The following is a 17,060-nucleotide window of genomic DNA, read 5'->3' as shown; positions in this document are numbered from 1 at the left end:
CAGGTATCTCTGGCTGTTGGAGTAGACCTGAGGGTTTCTGATATTCGACCTTCACCTTGGCGCAAGTCAGGCACTTGCCCACGAAGGTAGCGATCTCTGCTTTCATGTTCGGCCACCAATACAGTCTTTTGAGATCGAGGTACATCTTGTCCGAACCTGGGTGAACGGAGTGTCTGGTCTTGTGAGCCTCGTTCATTACAACCTTTCTGTAACCGCCGAACTTTGGGGTCCAGATCCGGTTCATAAAGTAATAGACTCCATCTCCCTTGATTTCTAGGTTCTTCTCCATTCCTCTCAGGGCTTCACCCGACATGTTCTTTGGTTTCAAGGCTTCCAACTGAGCTTCCTTGATTTGCGCGGATAAATGGGAATGGATAGTCATGGTCAGTGCCTTCACTCTACGACCGGAGTACTCCTTCCGGCTGAGGGCATCTGCCACCACATTGGCCTTGCCGGGATGGTAGCGGATTTCGCACTCGTAATCGCTGAGTAGCTCAACCCATCGCCGTTGTCTCATGTTCAGCTCCTTCTGATCGAAGATATGCTGCAAACTTTTATGGCCAGTGAAGATAGTGCACTTGGTTCCATAGAGAAAATGTCTCCATATTTTCAATGCGAAGACCACTGCTCCCAATTCTAGGTCATGCGTCGTGTAGTTGACTTCGTGTGCTTTCAGCTGTCTTGAGGCATAAGCAATGACTTTTCCCCGTTGCATGAGCACACAACCTAGGCCCTGATTGGATGCATCACAGTAGACAACGAAGTCCTCCGTCCCTTCGGGTAGAGACAAGATAGGTGCGCTGCATAGGGCCTGCTTCAACGTTTGGAACGCAGTGTCTTGCTTTCCACTCCAACAAAAAGGTACGCCCTTCTGAGTTAGAGTGGTTAAGGGTTTGGCAATTCGGGAGAAATTCTGGATGAATTTGCGATAGTAGCCAGCGAGACCCAAGAATTGACGGATTTCTGTGGGTGTCTTCGGTGCTGACCCATTCTCTATCGCTTTGATTTTGGAGGGGTCCATGTGTATGCCTTCCTTGCTTACCACGTGACCTAGGAAGGTTACTTTTCGAATCCAGAATTCGCACTTGGAGAACTTCGCGTACAGCTTCTCCATCCTTAGGGTTTCCAGCACCGCTCTCAAGTGTTGTCGATGATCTTCCTTACTTCTAGAATAGACAAGTATATCGTCAATGAACACAATTACGAACTTGTCCAGGAAGGAACGGCATACCCGATTCATCAGGTCCATGAATACTGCCGGTGCGTTGGTTTGACCGAAGGGCATAACTACGAACTCGTAGTGACCATATCGAGTCCGAAATGCTGTTTTAGGAACATCACCCTCATGGACTCGTAGCTGATGGTACCCTGATCTTAAATCAACTTTTGAGAAGTGGCTGGCTCCCTGAAGTTGATCGAAGAGGTCGTCGATTCGAGGAAGAGGGTAACGGTTTTTGACTGTGAGCTTATTCAGCTCCCGATAGTCGATGCACATCCGGAAGGATCCATCCTTCTTTTTCACGAACAAGATCGGGGCTCCCCAGGGTGAGGAACTCGGTCTGATGAATCCTTTGCTGAGCAGCTCATTGAGCTGACTAGATAGCTCCTACATTTCTGCTGGTGCTAGGCGATACGGAGACTTAGCTACGGGAGTAGCTCCGGGGACTAAGTCGATACGAAACTCGACTTGACGTTCGGGAGGAATTCCCGGGAGATCTTCTGGAAAAACATCGGGAAAGTTGCAGACTTCGGGGATGCTCTCGAGGTCTTTAATTTCCTGCTTCTCGTTAATGACGTGGGCTAGGAATGCATAACACTCCTTCCTCAGGAGTTTCTGGGCTTTGATGCTCGAAATGATACGAAGGTTTGAACTGAGTTTATCGCCATAGATTACAAGAGTTTCATCTGGGGAAAGATTGAGACATATGGCTTTTTCGTAACAAAGGATATCAGCACGATTGGGGCTCAACCAATCCATGCCGATGATGACATCGAAGCTTTTTATGGAAACGGGCATAAGGTCAACGGGAAAAGAATGATCGTTTAAGGTAAGGGTACGGCCTACGTATATCTCGTTAGTGCTCTCTTTCTCACCGTTAGCCATCTCGACGGTAAACGTTTCGGTTAATGATTGGGATTTATGTTTAAGAAAATGCTTGAATGCATGATTAACAAAACTTCTTTCAGCACCAGAATCGAAAAGAATGCATGCATAAGAGTTGTCGAGGAGGAACGTACCCGTCACAACGGTAGGGTCAGCCACGGCCTCCTCTTGCCCCATAGTTAGTACTCTCCCGGTGTTGCCAGTTGTTGCTGCCTTGGGGCAGTTCCTCTTGTAATGCCCGACTTCCCCACAGCCGTAACAGGCTTGACCAACACCTGCTCCCGAGGCCTGATCGGTTGCTTGGACTGGGTTTTTGCAGCCTCGAGTCAGGTGACCCTTCTTTCCACAGTTTTTGCAGAGCATCTCACGGCATGGGCTAGGGATGCGGTGATGATAACTGCACTTATTGCACCAAGGGAGGGTACCAGTATACCTACTGGTAGGTGCTTGAGTTGTAGGAGCAGCGACAGGGGTAGTAGCGGCGTGAACTGCTACCGTATGCTGTTTCTTTGAGGGCTCCTGTGAAGATTGACCCTTTTTTTACTTCCAGAATTTTCTTTTCTCCCCACTCCCTTTAGCCGGTTCAGGGGTAGCGGTCACTTCCTCGAGATCGACTCCATGATCGATCAGAGTCTGTGCCAGGCACTCGGCGCTATCAAATGTAGCTGGCCGAGCAGCCAAGACATTTCCTTTGGTCGGTTGGGTCAGCCCCCAAATGTATCTTTCAACCTTTTTGCTTTCCGGGGTGACCATTCCCAGGCAGAGAAGCGCTGGGTCTTCAAACCTAGATGTGTAGGCGGCAACATCAGAACCCTTCATCTTTAGGTTCCAGAGTTCATGCTCCAGTTTCTGCATTTCACCCCGAGGGCAGTACTCAGCAAGCATGAGCTCTTTCAAGCTCTCCCAACCCATAGCATTTGCCACTGGTAGGGTTAGGGATTTGACCCGGCCATTCCACCAGGTCAGTGCCCTGTTGGCGAAGGTGCAAGCGGCGAATTTTACTTTGTTGACATCTGAGCAGGAACAGATTTCGAAAATGGACTCGATCTTTTCGAACCATTGAGTCAGGGCGATAACACCTCCAGTGCCATCGAAGGATGTGGGTTTTGCGTTCATGAAGTCCTTATAGGAGCACTCCTTTTGGTGTCCCTGACCACCTTCATGATTTTGGGGATGCGTACCACCTCCTTGTCCACCAGATCCGCCAGGATTCATCTGTGACATCGCGGCAGCCACAACAGCAGTAACAGCTGCTTGAAACATAGCAGGATCAAATTGAGGGGGCGGTGGTGGTGGTGGAGTGTCATCGTTTCTCCTGATAGGTCTCTTTCGGGGAGGCATCTTGTTCTAGAAACAACCATGAAGAAGAGGATGGTAAGTCCTCTGGAATCAGATCAAGAGATATGAAGCAATCGATATATCTCACTATGTTAGTTAGAGTGTTCTACTAAGCGATAAACAAGGAAAAGCTATCAATGCAGTTAAATTATCGCTAAAAGGAATAAGTAGCAACACTTAGAATGAATCCCTACAATGTATTCGGCTCTGACTAAAATACTCCTATAGTATTTTAAGTTGGATGGATACTAGGTAAGTTTTAGGCCTGTTGTAACACCAAAGTTACTCCTAAGCACATGTTGGTCATGTATCGAATAAATATAGTTGATCAGGCTATATTGACCCTAGACATGATCACATAACTGCCCAGGTTTAACCACAGTGCTCAACATCCAAAATACTTTTGTTTTGTCCGACTCATGACACGGATTCTGGTACTCGGGTATACTTGTGTACTTTTTGTAAAAATACTTATATTTTAAAAACATACTTTTAGTTTAGAGCTCTTAGGCCCCTTAATGTTTATAGTTGTATACCATGTAAGGTTCGGTATACTTAGTTCACTATAAACAAAAGCTCTGATACCAATCTGTCACACCCCGAAACCGATGGCGGAAACGTTCCGGGGCGGAGGACGTCATGCGTAGTATCACAACAGTTGTATCATAGTAAGCGAAGTAAACACAACCATTACATTATAATATGAGTATTTACATTGTTCAAAACATGATTTATACATAATAGTGTATATAGCAAAAGTAAAAGACGTGACTTCAAAATGTTTCGTCTTCTCCAAAAGTCGGCAAGAGTACCTGTCTATTGATGCCCTGAGAATACAAGCAGTTTTAAAAATATATCAGCATAAAGCTGGTGAGTTCATAAGCGTTTGATTCTGGTGAAAGAAATGTTCCTTTAATTATTTGAAAAGTTGTTTTTCCCAAGAAAATCCCATATTTTCTTATGAAAAAGGTTTGATGATCCATTGATTACACGCTAAACAGTTTTGTTTATGAAAGGTTAGGTTATCCCATATGCGAGTAGTTACCATACTCGAACATCAATTTTCTTTTCGAAGCTCTGGTACGCCCAGAGGAGTATATTAGCCGTACTTTCGAAGCTCTGGTTACACCCAGAGGAGTATATTCGAAGCTCTGGTTACACCCAGAGGAGTATATTAGCTGTATTACATAAATAAAACTAATAAAAATAGGTAGTGAACTAGATCCTAAGGGCGTTACTAATGCCCTCTAGTAATCAAATCGGTTATTACTTTGAGGTTAGTTCACTTGTTTCATTATTACAACGTAAATTCTTGTTATCTAACAATTTACAAGTAATGGTACGAAAATCATGTTTATGATTTGCATGAATCCTTTATAAGATAATACCTATTATTATTACATGATTCATAAGTTCATTGTTCTAGTTTTGAAAAATGTTTCTACGTGTTGATTTCTTAATCGGTTGGTAAAACTGTTTTCCGTGTTAAAAGCATACTGAAAATATAATTATCTTAAACAAAATAATATACTTTGAGCACAAGTTTCCTTGTACTTTTGCTTGTATTCCCCCTGAAAACATGAAAAACTCGGAAAAACGTAGGGGTATGAACTCACTGTTTATCGTAGGATCCGAAAGCACAATTGGTTACGAGTGTTGAGTGTCAACCGACGTTTCGTACGCAAGTGGATCCTATTAGCATGTGATAACACATATGTGGGTTATAATTAGGGTGTTTTATGGCTAAACATGACGGGAAACCACCCTAATGACTTGGAAATGCTTGTCGGGACCCTATATGATCAATTAAGGGAGGTGTATGGCCGTTTGAGTGAGTGTGCGGCCAGACTGTGTGTGCGGTCGCACACAAGAGTGTGCGGCCAGGGTGTGCGGCCAGGCAGCGTGTGCGGTCGCACACAAGAGTGTGCGGCCGTACACTCCTCATTTGTGTCCGAAATGTCGATTTTGAGGTGTTCTTATGCTAATACCAAGTCCTATTAGTAGATGGAGGCAAAAACTCTTCACTTTGGAGAGTTTGGTGTGTGTGCGGCCACCTTATGAAGGTGTGCGGCTGTACACCTTCAAAGGATGAAGAACACGAAGAACACTATGAGTTTTAGGCTTAGATTTAGGTGTCTTACCAACATAACAAGCTGAAAGATGAATTGGTTCATCTTTTTGAGGCCTTAAGAGTGTTCTTGGGTGAAGTTTTTAGAGAGAGAAAGTAGTGAGAGGAAGTAGAGTGCAGCCAAAAGAGGAAAAGAGTGAATGAAGGGGTCTCCTCCAATATATAGGGTCGGGTGTGAGGCTGGAGGGTGTGTGCGGCTGGGTGTGTGGCCGCACACACCTTCTTTGGTGTGTTTGGCCCGATTTTGTGATGCTACACACTTTCTAACCCTTCCTAAGACTCAATCCTAACTGTACTCTAGCTTAGAACACTTAAACGGACCCTTAAATGGCGTTATAAGATGATAAAATCGAGTTTAATATTGATATAAAGATCAATTGTACAAGTGAAGGTTTCGGGTTGTCACATCGCCCAAATGAGATGCAACGTTCACATTTTTATGGGAAATAAATTTCTTTATTAAAACGAGTAACAAGTTTCATTGCCATGATGAGAAAACAATTTCGTTGTTACAAGGACCAACTAAGTTCATTGCTAAAACAAGTATATAAGTTTCAAGTAATAAAAGTTCGTTGCTATAATGAGAATCAAAGTTTGTTGCTATAATAAGTAAGCTAGTTTGTATGTATATGAGCAAACAATGAGTTCACAACCAAGCCTATAACTGATACCCTATCAAGATTCATGCTTATCGTTCCATAGATTATATGGTATCATGCACTCTAGCAATCGGGCGAGTGAGGAGTTATCAATTCCTCATAGCGCTATCTACAATGACCATTGCCTCAAAGAGTTAATGGTTGGATTAAAGTATAAGAGAAGGGACTTAAGACGATAAGGCCTCATGTTTCAAGTTGCATAGACATACATAGCAAAATATAACAATCATGTTTGATACAAATCAATTTAAATACAACGAACAATAAAAAGTTTTTCAAACATGCTTTTCCACCGCAAAACATAAAAACCGAAAATAGGGGGGACGCATGAATACTCATAATGCACTGAGATGATGAAATTGGTACCTTGATCTACATTCCACTTGTACCACTACTGATTCCTACAATAATGGTATACGCAAGTGAGTCTCTAATTGAAGTCTAACACTAATATACTTACTACTAAAATGGAATTATGCCAATATTGTGTCAAAATTTAATATTGTTAAGGTACAAACATTTTTCTGTGAAATTTAGATTTCTATGAATCAAATTGTTGTATGACAAATTCAAATGGAATTTCCCATTATTGAAATTTTAAAATTTAACATTTTAGGAGGTGTTCTAATGATTAAATATTCAAAAACTAAATCAATTTAGTTCTAAAATTTCCCAAAATTTGTATTTCAGTTTCAACTAAATTCAAAGATGTTAAGATAAATTTTCTTGAATTTTTGATTTGTCTAACTATTTTTCACCATTTCAATTCCATGAATAATCATAAAATCATGGAAAAATAGTAAATTATCATGAAATTCTTATAATTTTTGTGTAACTGTTTTACAGTGTACATAATTTAGGAAAATTATTTGAAGTCATTTTTGAACAGTAAATCCCTATTTTTAAAACTTAAGTATGTTTAATACTAAGAAATTAGAAATAAATAGTAAACCGTTAAGATAAATTCTGAAAACATTTATTTATAGTTATAATATAATAAAAGATTTTCTGGTAAATTTGTATGAATTTTGGATGAGTTGAACAAATTTTCACTAATTTAAATCTTTTAATATTCATTAAATCTTGGAAAAATAGTAAAAAGTTATGTAAAATTCATTAAATTTTTTTGTGAAACTTATTATATATATATATATATATATATATATATATATATATATATATATATATATATATATATATATATATATATAAGCTTAGAAAAAATACTAATTGTGATTTTTATAACATGGAAATCAAATTTTGATATTTATTTGCCTTAATAACATTAAAATAAAAACTAATGGTAAATCGTAATAAAAACTTCTCAAACTTCTTGGAGGATGTTAGTCTACAATATAGATCATTCATGATTTTTTCCAGAATTTGTGTACTAGTGTAAGTATTTTATATGCTTTAATACTCTATTTTATTATTATTTTCATATAAAAATAAAGAAAATATATTTAAAGTTGAAATTTTCCAGAATGCATCTTCATACAATTTAATAGAAGTGAAAAATCATTTTCTTAGTTTGGAAATCGACAACATGCCTAAAGGCTCAATAAATTATAGAGGAAACTTGGTTCTTGTGATTTTGGTAAAGGTTATTGATATCACTTTGAAAATTTTTGAAACATGTTCCAAAGACTTTTGAATCAAGGTCTTTTTCTCCCTCTGAATGTATGATGTTAAGTGTTCAACTTAATTTTTCCTTAATTCTTAGTGAGGAATAAGTCCTTTGCACATGCAATAAAAAACTAGTTTTCACAAAAAGGTTCTGTTTGAGCAACAGTTTTGTAAAAATTGTTAAAAATCGAAATAATAGAATTTTCTGGTGAGGTCAGATGGGTTTGAAAGCTAACTCACAATATTATGTATAACAGAAAAGGAATCTCGAATTTTGGTTAAAAAATGAGTGAGATATGGCAGTTCAAAGTCAGGTAAAGAAATCTGGCAGATTGCATGCTTGCTAATAGGTTGGAAAAGTGAACTTTATTCATTACTTTGAGAAAATACTTTAAAATATTTAATGAAATCAGCATACATGTTATGGTCATGTTTCCAGAGATCAAATATATTTAAAAATCATAATTTACATACATGAATTAAAATACAAAAAATCTTATTTTTCAAGAACTCTTAAAAATGAGTTTTATATTGTTTATAAAAAATCCTTTGATCCAAACATTTGAGTTTGAGTTTTAGCATATGAAAGATGAATTAATGAACATGCATGAAGTTAAAAATAAGTTCTTGATGTTTTAGAAATGATTTAGGTACAAAAGACTCAAAATCTCAAAAAGAAAGTGTGAAGATCACCATTGATTATGGTTTAGAGTATGCATGTGTCCTTCTTTGGTCTCAACTTTGGTTTGGTCATGGATTATCACTATACATGCAACATGTTTATAGTGATAATCTACAAACATCAAGATCAAATACAATAAAGGATCATAAAATCCGAGAATAAAAGATGAAAACAACAAGAAAACATGTATAAATTGTTATGGATCTTCAAAAGATGTAAGCTCTTTGTAGAGACATTAGAACATGGTTTGGCATGAGGAATTAAAGTTTGCACAATGAACATGGTGATTTGGGTGTTCAAGAGATGTATTGATTGTATATGGTGTTACACAAAAAGGATCTAGATCTAGACTACATAAATAACACACACTTACACACTCATTTTTACATCTCTCAAGCACCCCTCTACAAGTGGACTAAACCCACCTTATATAGAGGTGTTTACATGTCTCTCTCTCACTCTCTATCTCTTATGTGTCGCAAGGCTAATACTCCACATGCAAGTGGGTTTTACAAAAGTCAAACATTACAAAGTCATTCAAGGAAAACTTTGTACCCTAACATTCTCCCCCTCAAAGTTAAGAATGAATGACCCACTTCAAATCTTCCAAAGTCGAGCAACTACGCGATTCGAGCCTCAAAGGTGACACATGTCGAAACGAACTTCAATCTTCAATTCTTCCATGATTCTTCAATTTGGGCTCTAGGATGTGAGACCATACAAACCGAGCATCAACGAATGATCACGAGCTTCTCAAACTCCAAATTGATCACCAAAAGTTGAGCATAAAAACAGGCCCCAAAAATCTTCAATAAAACCAAACCCATTTCGAAAATAAATCATTTTCGAACTTCCAATTTCATCATTTCGTAAGCTTTAAAAATTCAAGGTCACTTCGGTCGTCAAATCCGCGTAATTATAAAACCTTCAAGGAAAGAGAACGTGCTCTATTTGGAATTTTTCGTGTCAAAACTCCCCCTTAACATGTGGCATAAACTTTGTGCTTAAATCTGGAAAATCCAAAAAATATTGAATTTTTAGCTTCGTTCATGGATCTCCTTTGACAAAATTTCTCAAAAATGGGTAGAAATTGTCAATTTCAAAATTCTGCAGTGACCCGGTGCGCCCAAAACAGCAAAATATGCAAAACTCTCCCCCTTTTCCAAAGCTGGGTAGAAAGCGTCAATTTTCATAAACTGCAGGGGCTTGAAATGTATTTTCTTCAATTTTCAGCAAAAACAGTCCGTTTTCGAATTTGGGTATGAACCGCCAAACATTCGAAGCCTCAGGGACTATTTTCGAAAATTCTGCCATTTGTGCTCCAAACATACGAAGAATCACCCCAAACATACGAAGCTTCAAAAATTTTCGAATTTGGGTGAAAAGTGTCAAACATTCGAAACTTCTATTAGTTGTTGAGATTGCCAAATATTCGAAGGTTCAGGGGCTGAATTTGAAAATTTGTAATTTAACTTTGTTCAATTCATACGAAGACATACAGTGTGCCAATTCATATGAAGATTTTAAGTTTTGTCAAACTGTCAAAACTTCAGGGGCCATAAACGAAACCTTTCTTTTCCTTCTTTCCAATTCATACGAAATTATAATCCTTCGTATAAAATCTCATACCCTTCATATGAAACGTATTACCCCTTTGTACAAAATCTCATCTGCACCCATTTTCTCTCTCCTCTTCGTATGAAACTTCACTGCACCATATTAACGAATTTTTCTCTTTCAATCTAACGAACACGAAGCATACGAAGCCTATCCAATGAACAGTAATGAACAGTAACTTCTTAGTCATTCATCCAACCTCTGAATCGACCCATCGTATCCAAACACAGGGACCCTTCGTACATTAACCCAGTTCTTTCCAAATCAAAATTATCGATCATCAAGAACAAACACCCTTCGTATGCATCATCATCACCCTTCGAATATTCATCAACATCAAACTTCATTAGCCAACATCAATTCCCAAATCTTCGTTAATTCAAGTTCTTCTTCCCCAAAATTGTTCCTGTTCGTTCTCAAACCAAACCTGATTGTATGAAATCTAAAACACTTTCGTATCACTATCACCAAAAATCGTAACCCATTTTTAACAAAAACCATCTCCTTTTCGTTAGTACACGAAACCAGCGATTCCAAACAAATCTTCGTTCTTAAGTCAAACCCAGTCGATACCAATCATCCACCCAAACCATTCGAACCTTAGACCCATCTATCGACTCCAAACATTCGATCATATGCCCCAATTCCAAAATCGTTGTCATTAACAACAAAGTCCAACCCTTCGAATCTTTGATTCAAGAACTCGGCAACAATCGAACAAATATCAAACCAGACTCCAAACTTTCGAAATCAAGTTTGCAATCATCGACTTCATTTTACAGAAAATGGCCATTGACTTTTCGATTACACAGACGACTCCAATCTAACATCAACATTTCGATTCCAAATGGTACAATCAACAGCGATTCCAACCGATTTCCATCAAAACTTGATTTCAATTTATCATTGATTATTAGGAACAATGAAGTGAAATCGGAACTGAAGAACAAAACGATGATGAACCAATTATACAACTCAGTAAAGCTTTTGTATAAGTTGAACCAAGAACAACGACTTTGACTTTTTGTTTTGACTCTTCAATTAACCCATCCGTATCTGTTCTTGAGTCGTTCATCATCCATTTTTCAAATCAAATCGAATACGATAGCAATATTCCAACTTTGATTTCGATTTCAATTACTTCAAATTCGATATCATCAACAGTTAAATTGAACAAGAACATTACTTCAAATTCGATTTTGAATCCTAAACAAACACTTTCGTTTTCAAGCGATCCAAGAAACACCAGTCAAAAATTGGAAATCAAACAGCGAACACGAAAGATTGATTCACCAACAACGACTCAATAATGGAATTATTGAGAATGAGTGAAAGCAGATCATCAGATAAATGGATTTAATCGTATTAAATTGGGCTCACTTACACGATATGAACAGTATCGAACTTAAAGTTTGGCCTCAAAAATTATTTGATTACATGAATAGTAACAAACTCAATAATTTGGGCTTAATTTGATGAATAGTAACAGATAGAAATTTTGATTGGGCTTGATCAATAGAAAAAAATTTTATTGGATCATCAATGGGGTTTTTCAAGAAAATTTTGATCCAATGAATCAAATGATCACAAATCAAGAACGTAACGCACGATTCAATGAAATTAAGAGAGATCATAGAGAGAGACTCACCAAAAATTGCTCCAATTGTGACAAATGTTGCCAAACCGAGAATCGTTCTTCAAAAAATCACGTTGGTCTTGAAGACCCGCTCTGATACCAAATGTAGAGACATAAGAGCATGGTTTGGCATGCGGAATTAAAGTTTGCACAATGAACATGGTGATTTGGGTGTTCAAGAGATGTATTGATTGTATATGGTGTTACTAAAAAAGGATCTAGATCTAGACTACATAAATAACACACACTTACACACTCACTTTTACATCTCTCAAGCACACCTCTACAAGTGGACTAAACCCACCTTATATAGAGGTTTTTACATGTCTCTCTCTCACTCTCTATCTCTCATGTGTCAAAACGCTAATACTCCACATGCAAGTGGGTTTTACAAAAGTCAAACATTACAAAGTCATTCAACGAAAAATTTGTACCCCAACACTCTTACCTATTTCTTTGTTATGTAACTTCAAAAACACCCAAATATCTACTGAATTTCGTGGGTTGGAGGCTGTTTTTTAGAGAAGAAGAGTGTGGGGTTTTAGAGAGAAGAAAAGAGAGAAAGAGAGATTTTATGTCTCTGGATAGATCATCTCTCTCGTCATCTCTTTCAGGTTATACTCCATTAACATCGTACACCAAGCTCCATAAACGTAACTTGATTTATGAAGAATAGATTGGGTAAATCTCTCCCACAAATTATTTATCTATCTTTGGATTTGGTAGGTAGAAGGAGAGAGAAGTTTTTAGAGATAAAAAGCAAAGATGTAGAGTATGGGAGATGAAGTAATTAAGTGGAAACGTGGGTTTTCAAGTAAGAGAGAGAGAGAGAGAGAGAGGTGGCCGAATTTGTGGGGTATAATTCCCTCTCTCCCTTTTATTTTTATAAAAATTAAATCTCCTATAATTATATGTAATTTGTTTTTATAAAATATGCATCATAACTTAGTTTTTATTCATAAAACCTTGATTTTTGGCTTATAAACTAAGGGTAAATGTTAGTGAATTAAAATTTTATTTTCCTTGATTATATTTCCCTGAATACAATTATTTTAAATTGATATTTTAAGGTTCATAATTATTTTCATATAATTTTTGAGGTTAAAGTTTATAAAATTAGGTATTTACGGTTTTTTAAGTTTTTTCAGATTTTGCTAAACTTTGAATATCAAAATAAATTGAATCTTTGAGACTTCAAATTACTTTTGTGTTTCCTAACTCTTATTCAAGTTAGAAATAATTTTTGCAATTTATTTTTATCGGTTTATTGGCATTCTATGCAGTGGTTTCAAGATTCAAGTGAAATTGAAGAATCAAGTATACTAGTCCTAGTTTCAACTTTGACTTAAGTTCCTACGAGACTCGGACCTAATTTATACCACTAGGTCAAGTGCATGATGTGTGTATATGATTCATGAAAAGGTGTTCGATTCAAAGAGTGACCCGAATATGGATAGTCACTACAGTTAAGTAGTTGTAGAATTCACATATCAATGTGAAATCTAAGTATACTATCCATCGTTTCAAATTGTTTCCAAGTTTCTAGTAGGTTATAAATTAGCTTCTAGTTACTAAGTCTAGTATTTGTCATGCCTATACGTGAAACTAAGTTTAGTAAAATCTAGAACCGACTCGAATTTTGAGGGTTGTCACAGTCTCCCCCGGTTGAAAGAATTTCGTCCCGAAATTCAATTTGTGAAGTATTCTATTACAACTTATCCAAATACAAGTGCATAGTTGGAGAGGTGGTGACTTGGAGAGCTCTTTGATTATTTTGGGTTAATTCCTTAAGGGAAGAGCCCAACTCTTCAGCTATAATCAAATTAATGTTTCCCTAATTCGAGTTCTATAATCTAGATTGTGAGAAATTTGGTTCATGGAATCATGATCCAACCATGGCGACCTAGAAAAAAAGATTATCTAATTATATATTTGAATTAAGAGAACACTATAAGTTTTGATGAAGCACTAACTGCATTAAACGTTAAGTCCGCATTGATCCTTAAGTTGTGTTATAGATCAGCACTAAATGTATATTTGTCGTCTGATAAAGAAGAGATTAGGAACAACTTGTTCACTTCCGGGTTGGATACTAAATCTGGAAAAGATATATTCCGAAATAAGAAGGGGTAAAAAATGAAAGAGAAACAATCGAGGGTAAGTTCCTAAAGATACATACTAAGGGCAGGCAACAGAGTTTTGGTACATGTCAAATGTAAAGACTATTTAAGTGTCGTATACAAAATAAATTACGAAATGACCAAGGATTTCCGAAGCTATATTTACTACTATTATTACTCTTGCTACAATAAAACCATATTCGAAGAATATATATATTTAGAGATTCAATGTTGCAAATAGAGGCAATGAAAGTTTATGATAAACTAAATCACATTGCGTAGATAGAATTTTGAGTGTTTAGATATGATAACTAATCTCACTATTATCAAAAGGTGTAATAATTCCTAGAAAATGAAGATACATGAGTGACGATCAAACGAAGTAGTAAAATAATATAAAGATTAGTTAAGGTTAAAGGTTTAAGCCGTCATTAAGGGAATTCGTGGAGAAATATTTATATTACAATTTTTGAAAAATTGTCCAATTGTTTAAGTCAGGATAAATTCAAGTATAAGAGGAGTCTGGGTATTTAAGAAAACAAGTTTGAGAGTTTAGGATTTCAATGGAGATTGCAAAGTAGAATGCTAATTTAAGAAAGGTGTAAAAATATCAATCATAGAAAATAGTGCATTCTTAATTTAATGATTCTACCAAAAACAATCATTTGAAGGACAGATAATTGTAACGTTTAAAACTTTTTATGTTTTTAAAAAAGATGAAACATAAGAAATGTATTCTTCACATATATTTTCTGGATTTTGTAAAATGATAAGAACAAGGGTAGTTATCTTGTGTATTAATTGTAATGAAAATACAATGAAAATTTCACTTTAAATCAAGTTTCCAATTTAGAACGAAAGAGCAAATGTAAATAAGGATCACTTGTTTATAGTAGATTTCAAAATAAAAACAAGATTTATATGATAAAGGGCATAATTGAATATATCAAAGTTGACTAAATCAAAATTATGCCTCACGACTATACACATATTAATTGCTCAAAACGAAAGGGTAGACTTCTAGTCTGTATGTGTACGAACTTGATACCAAGAGAAGCAAAATAGACAGAAGCACAGTTAGACAATGTATTATGTTATTATTATGGGTGTGCGAGATCTAAAATCAACAAGAGAGCAAGAAATCAAGTTTGGGGGAAAGAAAAGGAAGGTAGCCGCAATGATTGCTATTGTTAAGATTTTAAGGAGAATATCCGTAAGTAGATTTAAATCTTAGGTTGAGATATATTTCAAACTTCAATCCTTGATGCATGTTGATGGTCACATAGAAATGCAGAAGTTTTGAAATGTTTGCTAAGGTTTGCTAAAAATTCATGAATTATCTATTAAGTTAAACTCCATTTGTGAAAAAGAAGAAACACTACAAATGGTAATTGAAAATCTGAAAATTTTGACTTTTTAGACTGAAGTCCAACAATGGTTAAAATGGATAAGGTAAAGACTTAATATATTTAGAAGAATAGTTATTCATTGTTGAGAGTGTATCACTGGAAATTTAAATGTGAACACTAAGTTTTCAAATGCTGTAAATTTCAGAAACTTTATAGATTATAAAACTAATTTGTAATAAAACATACAAATAAGGTGTGTTTTGAAATGTAGGCATTAGTGATGTCTTGTAAACACATTTGGAGTAGAAAGTTGTAAAAATACCATGTTGGGTTACAAGAAAACAAATTTAAGTAAAGTACAATGCCTAAATGAGAAAGTGGTCAAAAGAGTCAAAACAAAAGTGGTTTCAAGATCCGATGAAGCTTTTACCTATGTCATGAACATCGATGTCATATATTTAAGTTTTACAGAATAAGGTTTCAAAACTTTTATAAAAGCAAATGTTTCTAAGTTTTTCGAAAACGTGACAAAATGGTAAGCAAGGTTGAAAATGGTTTATATGCCCTTTAAAAGCACATCTATCTATTGAAATGGATTTTAAATGAAATTTAAGTAGCAAGCTTAAAACCAATATTGGTTAATGTAACATACACGTTCGGTTATTGTGTTTTGTTAGTTTAAAAAATGAATAATATTATGAAATATAATATGAATTTGAGTGTTGAGTTCTAACAAATAGTTTTTACTAAAAATAAAGTAAAACTATGTTTAGAATCACTCGGAAAATATTGGAAGTCTTATGAGGTTCCAATTAAAAGTCAACTATTGAAATTTAACGAAAATATAAAATTTGAAACAAGTAAAATTTTATTATTTAAAGTTGTAAAGAATCTAGTTAGAAACATTTAGGCAAAAACCTCATCGAAATCCGAGCTATAACGAAGAAGTTATGACTCCTTAAAGTTTCGCGACAGAACCGACACAACACTATTTAGCATAAAAAGTGAGTTTTTGATAAACTACTTTTTAGCTTTAGTGATCTAAATGAAAGTCGTAGTATTCATTAAACCGAAAATTTTCATAAAAAGAACGTCCAAATATGACTTCGTATGAGGAAGGTATTAATTATCTAAGTTTCGGAATAGCAGTAGACAACTAAAAACTCGAAATAAAGATCGAGCGATATTTAGCCGATGCAACCTAAAAAAGAATCGAAGGTCTCGTCAATAGTAGTACAATGGTAAAAAGACAGACGAAAACGGACGTCAGATGAAGAAGTTATGAATTTTTAACGGACTTTTCCTGTCCCGACCCGTTAAAAATATAATTTTAAAAATGAATTCAAAATTAGCTGACGGAGTCTAAACGAAAGTTGTAGACCATAATCTCACCTACGCATGGATGTAAAGAACGTCAAAAACGGAGCTCGTATCCGAAAGATATGAATTTTTGAATTTCATGGCACAAATTACGAAGTTGGACCGGAGAGGTACGCCCCGCATACACTTCGTACGCCCAACATACTCGTATACGTGGTCGAAGACCAGCCACATCACCCCTCTCGTTGCTCAGATGACATGCATCAGGCTCTCTTGAGACGTCCGAGGCTCGGGTTCCGATCAGTTGACACCTCGCAGGTACGCCCCGCATAGAAGACCACCATGCGTATGCCCAACGTACCGAGGAACTACGCCCCACGTAGTGAGCTGCTTCGGACCCTATATAAGGGATGCGAAGGTTGCCGTATTTTGTTTACAAATTCTCTCATTTTACACCCTCTACTCAATCTAAATTTACCCT

The sequence above is a fragment of the Lactuca virosa genome, chromosome 3 (assembly GCF_052849685.1).
Source record: "Lactuca virosa cultivar CGN04683 chromosome 3, Lactuca_virosa_CGN04683_v6, whole genome shotgun sequence".
Classification (NCBI taxonomy): Eukaryota; Viridiplantae; Streptophyta; class Magnoliopsida; order Asterales; family Asteraceae; genus Lactuca; species Lactuca virosa.
Note: the sequence above shows the minus strand (reverse complement) of the source record.